The following is a 13,120-nucleotide window of genomic DNA, read 5'->3' on the forward strand; positions in this document are numbered from 1 at the left end:
AATTATTTGCAGCAGCTGCTCTGCCGCACAGTACAGGTATATAATGAGCAGCAGATGCAATGCATTCCTTTTTTTTTTGCTGAGGAGCCGGTCGCGGTCGGGGTGCCCAGCCCGTCCAGCCACCCCCCAAGAAGAAGGGTGGCAAGGCCAAATCCAAGCGGCCCTAGGACGGGCGACCCGGAGATGGATGGGACTGCTCAGGAGGTGGTGACCGCACCGCTCCTCCTCGGGTGGAGAATCTTGTGTTTCCTTCTGTTTTTGTTCTGTTTTGGTAAGTGTTGCACAGCACACTGTGACTCTGCTTCGGGCCGCCTCGCAAAGAGAGCCTCCCGGGCTGCGTCCCTGCGTTCCTCCTCGCTGCCCCGCTGCGGGTACGTCTGTGGTCCCTCTGGTTCCGCTGATGCGGTCTCTGGGAGCCTGGTTAGCGCTCACCAGTCCGTCCCGCTGGCTCATTCGGACCATCAGGCTCGGCTACGCGATTCACTTTGCCCGGAGTCCCAAATTTTCAATAAAAGAGCAGTTTCCTCTATCTCCGGGTCCGAAGAGGGCTCGGAGAGCAGTGGGAGGGCAAGAACCTCACCACTCTAATCCCCCTCTTCTGTTGCCAGGGGACAGCAGCGAGCAGCAGACAGTCAAAGCCTCGACTGCTCCCTCTGTCCACCCGTGGAAGCAGGTAAGTGTTGCACAGCACACTGTGACGCCGCTTGGGGCCGCCTCACAAAGAGAGCCTCCCGGGCCGCGTCCCTGCATTCCTCCTCGCTGCCCCTCTGCAGGTACGCCTGTGGTCCCTCTGGTCCCGCTGGTGCGGTCTCTGGGAGCCTGGTTAGCGCTCACCAGTCCGTCCCGCTGGCTCTTTCGGACCATCAGGCTCGGCTACGTGATTCAGTTCGCCCAGCGTCTCCCCGGGTTCAAGGGCGTCCACTATACTGTAGTGAAAGATGTCGATGCCCCTGTCTTGCGTGCGGAGATCGCAGTCCTACTGGCGAAGGACGCGATAGAGCCGGTCCCTCAAGCCGATATGAGGTCAGGGTTCTACAGTCCCTACTTCATTGTACCCAAGAAAAGTGGCGGGTTACGACCTATCCTGGACCTGCGAGTCTTGAATCGGAGCCTTCACAAGCTACCGTTCAAGATGCTCACGCAGAAACGCATTTTCGAATGCATCTGTCCCCAGGATTTGTTTGCATCAATCGACCTGAAGGATGCGTACTTTCATGTCTCTACCCTTCGGGCTGGCCCTGTCTCCCTGCTTCTTTAAGAAGGTCGTGGAGGGAGCCCTTGTTCCCATGAGAGAACAGGGTGTTTGCATTCTCAACTATCAACTATCAACTGACTGGCTCATTCTAGCACAGTTTCGGGATCAGTTGTGCGAACGCAGGGATTTGGTGCTCAGACACCTCAGCCAGTTGGGGCTTCAGGTCAACTGGGAAAAGAGCAAACTCGCCCCGGTGCAGAGGATCTCTTTTCTCGTTATGGAGTTGGATTTGGTCGAACAGATAGCATGCCTCACAGAAGAACGTGCTCAGTCAGTGTTGAACTGCCTGAATACGTTCAAGGGAAGGACAGCGGTCCCACTGAAATTTTTTTAGAGGCTCCTGGGGCATATGGCGGCCGCGGCGGCAGTAACCCCGCTCGGTCTGCTTCATATGAGACCGCTTCAACACTGGCTTCACGGCTGAGTCCCGAGATGGGCGTGGCAACGCAGCACTTTCCAGGTGCCAATCACTCAGGAGTGCCGCCAAGCCTTCAGTCCGTGGTCGGACCCTTTGTTTCAGTTGTATTCACAGATGCTTCTGCCACCGGCTGGGGTGCCATGTACAACGGGCATGCAGTGTCAGGGGTTTGGACGGGACCCCATCTGCTTTGGCACATCAATTGCCTCTAGTTGCTGGCAGTACGTCTTGCTCTGAGCTGCCTCAAAGGGCCGCTACGGGGCAAGCATGAACTGGTCCGTACGGACAACACTGCGACCGTTGCGTACATCAACCGTCAAGGTGGTCTATGCTCCCGTCGCATATCGCAACTTGCCCACCATCTCCTCCTTTGGAGTCGGAAGCATCTGAGATCGCCATTCATGTTCCGGTGTGCTCAACCGTGTGGCCGACGAGCTTTCACGAGCTGGGCTGCCAGGAGAGTGGCGACTCCACCCCCAGGTGGTCCAGCTGATCTGGAGAGAGTTCGGAGAGGCTCAGGTACGCCTGTGCTTCCCAACTGACTTTCCATTTATGTGGTCGTGATATTCAGATATTGCAGCAGCATGCACTTTGAGGGTTGACGGAGGGAGACAGCGTTTGCTCCAACCCATGATTCAGGAATGAAAGCACGGCACTGATCGAACATCTTCGGGTGTCCTCTTAGTAAGAAGAACACCATTAGACGAACCGGTTCCACTTCAAGGCATAAGCGCGTCTCCTAGACGGTGCTGAAGCCAAAGAGATGGTGTTAATTACCTCAGGGGGTAAGTCACCTAGAACCTCCGCGTCCCGTCCAGGGACCAGACATGGAGTTTCCAGAGGTCTGGACGCAGGTGCCAAAGGGTGCCCTGTCCCTGAGAAAGAAGGTCCTTCTTCAGAGGGATGCGCCAGGGATGGGCTGTCACAAGGAGCATGAGCTCTGTGAACCAGGTCCGGTTGGGCCAATAGGGCGCAAGACCTGCTCCTCGTCCTCCCTGACCTTGTAGGCTCACTGGGAAAATGCATATTTGTGTAGCTATGTGCCAGTGCATCCATGCTGAGTGTTCCCTCGGACAGGGAGTAAAACAGCTGGCAGTGCAAACAGGTCTACCTGAGCCTCCCCGAACTCTCTCCAAATCAGCTGGACTGTCTGTGGGTGGTGGCGCCACTCTCCCAGGAGTGCAGCTCATGAAAGCTTGATTGCCACATGGTAGAGCACACGGGATAACGAATGGTGCGAAGCAACCTCAGGTGCTTCTGACTCCAGAGGAGGAGATGGTGGGCGAGTAGCGACATGTGACAGGAGTGTAGACCACCTTGCCGGTTAATGTATGCAATGGTCGCAGTGTTGTCCATACGAAACCTGTACATCTTTGCCCTGTAACGGCCTCTTAAGGTGGCTCAGTGCAAGATATACTGCTAGCAACTCGAGGCAGTTGATGTGTTAATGCAGTTGGGGGCCCATACAAAACCTTGACACTGCATGCCCCTTGTATGTGGCACCTCAGCTGGTGGCAGAGGCACCTGTGAACACCACAGCATACCTGCACACCTGTTCTAGGGGGACTCCTGCCCGAAGAAACAAGGGGACCGACCACGGGCTGAAGGCTTGGCAGCACGGTGGAGTGATTGCCACTTGAGTGAGTGGCACATTGCTGTGCCCATCTTGGGACTCGGCCGTGAAGCCAGTGCTGAAGCAGTCTTGTATGAAGCGAACTGAGCAGAGTTATTGCCGCTGCGGTTCCCATAGCCTCTGAAAAAATTTCAATGGGACCGCCGTCCTACCCTTGAATGTATTCAAGCAGTTCAACACCGACTTAGCATGTTCTTCTGTGAGACGAGCTGTCCATTCGACCGAATCCAATTCCTTACTGAGAAAAGAGATCCTCTGCATTGGGGAGAGTTTGCTCTTTTCCCATTTGACCTGAAGACCCAACTGCCTGAGGTGACTGCCTGAGCACCAGGTCCCTGTGTTCGCATAACTGATCCTGAGTCTGAGCCATTATTAGCCAGTCGTCAAGATAGTTGTGGACAGCCTGAAGGGAAGGACCTTGTACTGAAATGCTCGACCCTCAAACGCAAAGCTGTGTGAGCATTTTGAAAAATAGCCTGTGAAGGTTCCGATTCAACACTCGCAGGTCCAAGATTGGCCCATCGCTTTTCTTGGGAAAAATAAAGTAGGAGCTGTAAAAGCCCGACCTCATAAAGGCTGGAGGGTCTGGCTCTATCTCGTCCTTCGCCAGTAGGACTGCAATCTCCACTCGCAAGACATAGGCAACAACTGCTTTCACTGAAGTGGATGGCCCACTCCACAGGAGGAACCTGCGTGTAACCCTTGACTGCCTTGCCATCAAGGGTGGTGAGGGAGGTGAAGCCACTGGGTCAGTTTCTGGCAATAAAAGGTACCTTCCACGACCTAGTGAGCTCGTCATGCACCTCTGGGAAGAAAAGAACCAGGGTGGGTTGCTGAGAACCAACGCGCGCGACCTTGAGAAACCAGTCATCCAACCTCGAGGGCTCGGGACACAGTGGAGGGTTCCACACAAGCCCTACCCTGTTGGCGGTCCGGTAAAGCATAGCCATCATCTCTGGGTCTGACTCGGGCACTGCTACCATTCCTGAAAGAGGCAGCCCCGCCGAATCATCATCCCCAGAGAAGTCTGGCTCACTCTTTGATGCAGCGATAGACATCCTGTTGTCGGATACGGCTGGTACACATCTTTGAGATGGTCCAGCGTGTTCCCACAGTAGCTCTGCTGGTTGCAGAGCGCAGTAGGGATGAGGGTTCCTAGGGGGTTGGTTCCCCAAAGGAAGCACACTCACCGTAATCCTCAGGTCACCCGCACCCCCATCTGAGGCAACCCTCTGAGGAGGCAGAGGCACAGGATTCCATGGCTATATAGTGCTCTCAACAGCGCACAGTACCAGCTGTGAGAACAGCTATTGTTTGCTCAACTAGACAAAAAAAGAGAAAGAAAATCTACCCTGCTGCTGTGCCGTACACCAACACAGGAATCTGGTGAGGTTCTCCCAAAGAGCTGCTCGTTTACATTTTAGAAACACTCTTTTCAAAAGACAGCATTTGTGAATGCTCGGCTCTGAAGCGAAAACGTGACCGACTGAATGGGAACTGAGGCTACAATTCACACGGGTTCACAAAAATTCTACAATAGAAGATTGGAAAAATGTTGTCTGGTCTGATGAGTCTCCAATGTAATGGTGTGGGGGATATTTTCTTGGCACACTTTGAGCACCTTAGAACCTGAGTATTCTTGTTGACCATGACCACAGTGCACTCATCTTCTGATGGAGAGTCTGCTTTTAGCTGTTACGCCAGCCGCAGCTGGAACCAGTTTCCATAAGAGATCAGGTGTGCTCCAACAGTAGACACATTCAAATCCAGACTCAAAACACATCTTTTTACCTATGCATTTGCTGATTGAGCACTGTGCTATGTCCGAACTGTTTGCATTTTATTTTATATGTATTAACTTTTTATTCTTTTAAGCCTCAGGGGTCTGAGGATTTTTGGGACCCTGGAGAAGTTTTGACATGCCCTGACATTTGTGCTTTTTTCAGTTGTTCATAAACATATTAATGGAAAAAGTGTCATTACACTGTATTCAGCACAAACTAGGCTACAATAATATGTGAGGAACATGTATGTACAGGTTTGTGTTTTTGAAGGAGTAACGTTTATGCGTGGATACTGAAAAAAACAAAAAAATTAAGTCACTGAAATAAGGCCAAAAAATATATATTAAATATTTGTTCACAAGACTTTTGGGTATTTGAGGTTATAGACTAGAGTTTTTGCTTCAAAATGAGGTAAAAATTATGCTGCCTGCTTGTTCATATAAAACAATAGAGAGATTTAAATTTTCTAAAACATCTTTGGTCAAGAAACAGTATGCATTGAGGCGTGAATCCTCATGTATAATGGGTGATTCTCACCTGAGAAGACAAAAGAATTGCATAAAGAGCTCTAATGAGCTGCATAAATAATGAGGCCTTTCAGTCAGGTAGGCTGTGAAAAAACCCGTGAGACATTGATCATTTCTCAAGCTCATGGTGTATATCAAAAAAAAAAAAAAAATGGTATTCTATTATATTCTTTAAAATATAATGTATTTCTGTGTTGCAAAGTGTCTGAACAATTATGTTACCTCTATGGCATTTCATATAGGCTTTTAGCTTAAAAGCATGCACATTTGGAGAAATATTGATGGATTCTCATATGTTTGTCAATTTTCTATACAGAGGAGTAATATTCAGGATTTGTTGTCATTACAATGAGTGCTGGATACTGTGTTTACAGTTCATACTTGAAGCCGGAGGGCGCTCTGCCCCTTTTGTCCACAAATGCTTGAGCACTGAAGAAGAATAGGCAATCCAGGAAATAACTGAACGCTAACTAGAGATCGCTAACTATGGCTATTCAAAACACTTTTCAAGACAATAAACACGCGATTGAGACGATGTATGCATGTATTGACTGAATTTGCGTCTGAATAGCGCTGGCTCCGTGGGCGTGGCCGCATTAGCGGATAATGAGCTGAATCACGGATTTCTGACATGGCTCTCTTTTCATACAGATTACATAAACACAGAAGGTTTGTTTTCGATTTGACTTACACGATTTAAAACCTGACATTTCAACGTTTTTTTAGACACAAGTCTAATTTTTTTGTGATTAGTATTCACTAAGTTACAGTTCATTTTCTGAGAACTATCAGATTGGACTTCGTTCAGAGGGAGAGGAGAGATCACGCATCATGTTTGTTTTCTTTATTTTACAAAAAGCACAACATTGTGTTTTTACTCTGAGTGTACACAAATAAAAGAAAATATTCCACAGATTAAAATGGTGTATAACTGTTAATTGTATGTGCAACATTGACATATTTTGAGTCTCTTTCACACTGGTTAGAAAAAAAATGCTGTGATCACGCCGCCGTGACTGCCGACCCCAGAGTGTTAATTCCTTTTTCTGTTTTTATTTCATTTTTAATGTATTTCATATCTTTTATGTATCATCTTGTTATTCTGACTTTTAATGCATTTTAAATATTGCTGTCTGGTTGAAAGAGCTGGGAGAATTAGGAAGAAAGCATTTGTGATCAGGTTAAAATTTGGTAAATTTGGATAAGGGGACAAACCATGGGGAAATTTGAGCTGTAGTGCATGGTTAAGATATCTCTGGATTACAGTCAGGACACTTTCCAAAGGGGAAATTTGAACTGCGTTGCATAGATAAAATATCTCCGGAAGGGGGATTAGGGCTGTGTGGTGCAGTTTGAGGTGTCTTGGCAAAAGGGGAGATTGAAACTTTGTTTATCAGTTTGAAGTGCCTTAACAGGTCGTGTGAGGAAGATCCATTCAGATCTGCTCTGATGGATAGATCCGTTTAGATCCACTATGACGGACAACAACAACAACAACAACAACAACAACAACAACAACAACAACAAAACTCCCTAAGACTTCCTAGCTCATCCATCCAGATAGCAAAATTTCTCTGTTTTAACTGTTATTTCTATTCCTTATGTTCTATTTTTATTCTTCTTCTTTATGTAAAGCACTTTGAATTACCATTGTGTATGAAATGTGCTATACAAATAAAATTGCCTTGCCTTGCCTAATAAAGTGGCCGGTGAGTGTATATACAGTGCCCTCCACAATTATTGGCACCCTTAGTAAATATGAGCAAAGGTGGCTGTGAAAATAAATCTGCATGGTTTATCCTTTTGATCTTTCATTCAAAAAATTCTGACCTTCATATTTACATTTTTTAGCACACGTGGGTGACTAGGAGCATGAAATTGTCCAGCCATGATTTCCTGTGCAACTGGAGTATAAGCATGAGGAAACACAAAGGCCAAATTCCTGTAATCATTCCTCACAATGTGTAAAACCAAAGAATATAGTTCTGATGTGCAGAAAAAGATGGTTGAGCTTCACAAAATAGAGTGGCTGTAAGAAAATAGCTAAAGCATTGACAATCCCCATTTCCGCTATCATGGCAATAATTAAGAAGTTCAATCAACTAAAGATGTTACAAATCTGCTTGGAAGAGGACATGTGTCTAAATTGTCCTAATGTGAAGTGAGGAGGAAAGTTTGAGTGGCCAAAGACTCTCCAAGGATCACAGCTGGAGAATTGCAGAGATTAGTTGAGTCTTGAGTCTCAGAAAGCCTAAAAAAATGATCAAACATCACCTACATCCCCACAAGTTGTTCGGGAGGGGTTCAAGAAAAATCCTCTGCTCTCATCTAGAAACAATCTCCAGCATGTTCAGTTGACTGGAACTTAAATATACTGCTGGATCTTTAATGTTGTGGGCCTGTTCCCTTTCGTGGGAACTATCGACGCTGCGTGACAATGCATTGGGAACCTTCTGCGTGATGTCGTCACTGAAGCACTCATGTATCTAACCAATTGCATAGCGAGACGTCAGAGACGGGTGACGTCACAGAGCAGGAAACTATAAAGCACACTCGGATGCAGAGCACGCTAGCTTCTGTGTCTTCAGCAAGCACTCTATGTTATCGTGTGTCTTATTTGGTGTTGTTTGTCTTATTTCATATAAACAAGTCACGATATCTTTGTCTGAGGACAAGAGTATCTCATACCAATCCATATATATATATATATATATATATATATATAAAGACATGTATTATGGCGAGAAACAGCAGTTGAATGGGAGTTGAGTAAGCCTGGGCAGCTCTCGAGGGAGCTGTCTGTGTGCACTGTAAAAAAAATAAATAAATACAGAATACTGTGTTCCAGTGTTCCCAGCGGATCGCAAAAAAGAAGCCATTCGTGGGGTTCACAAATGGACCTTACAGAGGGGTTAGAGACGGGCGCTGCCCTTACCTGCCAGGTTCAGTGCCGTCTCCCTGGTGGAAGCATGCTCTGCGGTTTCTTCCCCGGGTTGAGGCACCGGTATTTCACATGCCCAGCTCTGAGGAGGTGGATATTGTGATATCGATCTGAGGACTCGCCACCTCACACACATCGTGTTAAGGAGTGGAGCATGCACGTCAGTTCAAAAACATAGCAGCTGACGGATCATTCATAAAAATGTCCCGGAGTGTAAAGAAAGAAATGCACTAGTGAGAGTTTTTATCTCCACTCCTGTTGGCTTTATTCTCGAGGGAATAAAAGTCTAACATGAGGCTTAGATCTCGTGTTTGCTGAGGCAGCGCATGGATTAAGCCTGCAAAAAGGAATATATAGCTTGAATCTCGCATTTGCCGAGCCAGCGCGTAGATTAAGTGTGCAACAAAAATATACGGCTCGCTCGGATCTTTGCCGAGGCTGCGCATAGATTGCGCGCACGTAGCATATATTGTATATAACGTGTTTATATATATCTGGAGTGAACTGAGCAGACGGGAGTTTCCCTTTCTCTCTTTCCCTATAATACCTTGCAAACTATTACGAGCTATAATTCTCTTTGTATTCTAATATATACAGCCTGTCATTTTTGACTGTTTTGGGCTGCATTTAATTTAAAGATTAAATGAAATACTGAATACATTAAATTCTGAGGAATTTAAAGGAAAAGGGTATCACCACCCTTGCTCCCCCGCAGAAAGCTTGGGGACCGGGACAGGTGACACAGCTGAAGTCTTTGTGAAGTAAGACAGATCTGCGGACTGTTATTATCACCAAGAAGGCTTCAAAGAGGTCCTGACAACTGTGGGCCAGGATCCATTAGGGCAGCCCCCTCCGGAGGGGGTCCTGTGTTAGAATATCTGACACCCGTCCCCCTTTGGCGCCCTCAGGGGGCCGTTATGCTAACCCTGCCACCCAGTGTGCGTCAGGGCGCAGCGGTCTCCACCGACCCTCCGAGGAGAGCCGGTCATGACTTGATTGATCTGTTTTCTGCCGGTGCGCCGCTCCAGAACGTCGAATCAAGTGCTCAAAAACAACAGGGTCTCCTATGGAAAAATTTTGGTCGAGCGGAAGTCGACATATTTGCTTCGGGAGAGTCAATCCAGTGACCACTCTGGTACTCCCTAACACATTCAGCACCTCTGGGTCTGGATGCCATGGTACAGACGTGGCCGAGGCTACGTCTGTATGCATTTCCCCCGATCGCCTTGCTCCCGGGAGTTCTGGAGACAGTACGCCAGGAAGGGGTCAGCCTAATACTGGTAGCCCCCTTCTGGCCAACCAGAATATGGTTCTCGGACCTAGTGTCCTTACTAGACGGCTCACCAATGGAGCTTCCCCTTAGACAGGACCTCCTGTCGCAAGCGGGTGGCTCGATAATACATCCCCGCCCAGAACTGTGGAAGCTATGGGCCTGGCCTCTGAGGGGGCCAGGCTCATAGATGCTGGTCTTCCAACTGAGGTTGTGGAGACCATCCTTAACTCCAGAGCTCCCGCCACGAGGAAGCTTTATTCCTATAAATGGAATTTATTTTCTGCTTGGTGCAGACAGAATAATATGGACCCTGTCCACCCTCCTATCAGCTTTGTGCTAAGATTTCTCCAAGAAAAATTCTCGGAGGGCCTATCGCCTTCAACCTTGAATGTTTATGTCGCGGCTATCTCTGCCTTTCATGCTTCTCTTGAGGGTGGCTTCTCGGTGGGTCGAGACCCCCTCGTTACTTGCTTCCACCGTGGCACACTGAGGTTGAGGCCGGCCTGGGACCTGGCTGTGGTATTACAAGGGTTAGCTGAGGCTCCCTTCGAACCACTCTCACTGTAAAACAGTTTCAGAGACTGTTGGGTCTGATGGCAGCTGCGTCCAACGTGATTACTATTGGCCTTCTGCCTGACATGGGGACTTGTGACTTGGTGACTTGGACTCGAGTCGACTCGAGTCGCTATTTTTATGACTTGACTTGACAAAAGATAAAATACTTGAGACTTGACTCGGACTTGGAAGTTAAAGACCTGGGACTTGACTTGAGACACGATGACTTGAATGACTTGAGTGTTAAATCACATCATGTTTTCAGTTTGAATATAAAATATATACATATAAGTTACTGCATACAGGCATCCATACACCGGCAGCGCTTTCTCTCTCTTCTCTCCAACAGCGAGTTCACGCACACCACAGCTGAACACGGACACGCCTCCTGTCACTCACTCAGTGCAGCGGCAGGCCTCGAGACTCTCGTTCGGTCCGGTTGAAGATTTTGTTATGATATGAAATGTTAATATCAGTATTATAACACGCAGTGACGCAGCGACATCTCTGTATCGGGACCCCTCTCTCGTTACGCTGTTTATGCTTTTGCCACCGCATTCAAACTGGCGCAGCGCTTACTTACATTAAAATGCCTAATTCAATTAATTAAACATGAAGAGGACATATACGTCTGGCAGGCAAAAGCGAAAAAGAAAGCATGAAGAAGCATGAAGATTAAACAAAGAGCGCCGTTTTTCTCCAAATATTATCATGATTACAAAAGTGATTGATTTTATTCAGCGTACAATTTAATGAACAAGAACTTAATATCAAGTGACTTACATTTTAGACACCAAATCGCTTGTTTCGCTCTATTTCACCAACGAAAATAGTTCCAAAGTCCACAGAATTGTTTTGTGTCTTTGAGCAACACTTCCTGAATGATTCAGCTTTTTGAATGAATCGGTTGAATCTCAATGATTCACTCATTAACAGTGATTCGCTGCCACCTACTGGCAGGTTTAATTTCACATTTGAAGTGTCTTAATTTTTTTTTTAATAATTTCAAATAACAGTAGACTATTTAACGTTTTATATTTTCAACATTAAAACATTTCTATGCGTCTGTAACTGCTCTTGACCGATTAACTTTAATAAATCTTAATCTATTCTATAATTCTATAGTTATAAATTAGATTACAATTTCTGTATATAAATATCTCATGTTATAATATATTTCAATATCTCCTGTTTAAACCTACATGAAAAACTTGAAAAGCACCATTTATTTAATTTATATGTTTGTTCTGTTGTATTTATTTGTGCTATTACTCGTAATTTGATTATTTGTTACTCTTTTATTACTTATTGTTTATATGTCTAACAATATTTATAATATAAATTAATCTAGTAGCTTTTGGTCTCATAACCCTATTTATTTAGGTTAAATGTAAAAAAAGACAACAGAAACAATAAATATGCTTATTTTATAGGCCCATTTTCTTGTCTTTTACTTTTATTATTTTTTTTGTTGTGGGGCCAGGAAAAAAATTTGAACCACTGGCCCGACCGAGCCAGTAGAAAAAAATCCTTAGCATTGAGCTAAGGATTAAGCTCTGCCTAGTTTATCCAGCTCACATTAATATAAATAAATATCAATACATTTATTTAGTTCACATTACTTAATTAGTAAGATTTGTTGACGAATTTTGTAAATTAAATACAATTTGTTATGTTATGTGTTTTGACTGTGTTATATGTTGTATAATTACGTCACTAAGTAACAAAGATATTTTAACTATAAAATCTTTTAGAAGGGCCTTATTTATGAATTTTGCCTGGGGCCCCCACTTAGTGTCTGTGCGCCTCTGCAGCTAATATTACAACTTTAGCGCATTTGTCAGCTAAACATTCATTCAGTGTTGGCTTGACTTGACTCAATGGCCACTTTATATATAAAACTATAGCTAGCTTTACACCATGAATGTGAGCTTTTTGTGCCACTAAACACCGTAACTCCCATCAAATCACAAGAAACTTTTCTTGAATTGAATTTTATTTATTTTAGTTTACTATTATTAATATTATGCACTATATTTTAAAGCAAATATCTAAAATAAGACAAATATATGGTTGATGAATCCGACTGGATTCCGCTTTTTGAGCCTCCAAGCGTCCGGTAGTGAGACACTACTGATTATCTCATATGAAACACTTGAAACTATAGTATTTTGGTATTAACCATAGAAACCTCACAAGCACACACAGCATGGCCTTCGATGCAACAGCCAGCACACGTTTCTCAAACTGCATGCAGTAAGAATCAACTATTTTCTTCACTCAGCAGGACACTGTCATGTGCATCAATTATTAATTAGTAATTAAGTGTGACTTTCTTTGACATCTACCAGTTTGATAATGTGATTTTTGACTTAAAAGTGAGTAAATGATCGCATAATTTTACCTGGAATGTAGTTTTAATTTATGAGAAATAATAATGAAAACAGGTAAAAACATTCATAACCAAGACATTAGATGCATAAATAAAATAATAGAACATATTATTAATAATAATCTAATTAAATAATATGAATTAAAACAAAACAAAACAAAAAACTGCACTCATATTGTATGCATGTCTGGTAGGAAATTTATGATTTATTTATAATTTAAATATATTACAGTTGATAAATGTGCCTGCAGTGTGACAAATAACACTACAAATATTCCATGTATTTATTTTTTTTTTAAATTAACAACTGGATAATATATAGGCTATAATATGTGTATGTGG

This window comes from Chanodichthys erythropterus, chromosome 10 (assembly GCF_024489055.1).
Source record: "Chanodichthys erythropterus isolate Z2021 chromosome 10, ASM2448905v1, whole genome shotgun sequence".
NCBI lineage: Eukaryota > Metazoa > Chordata > Actinopteri > Cypriniformes > Xenocyprididae > Chanodichthys > Chanodichthys erythropterus.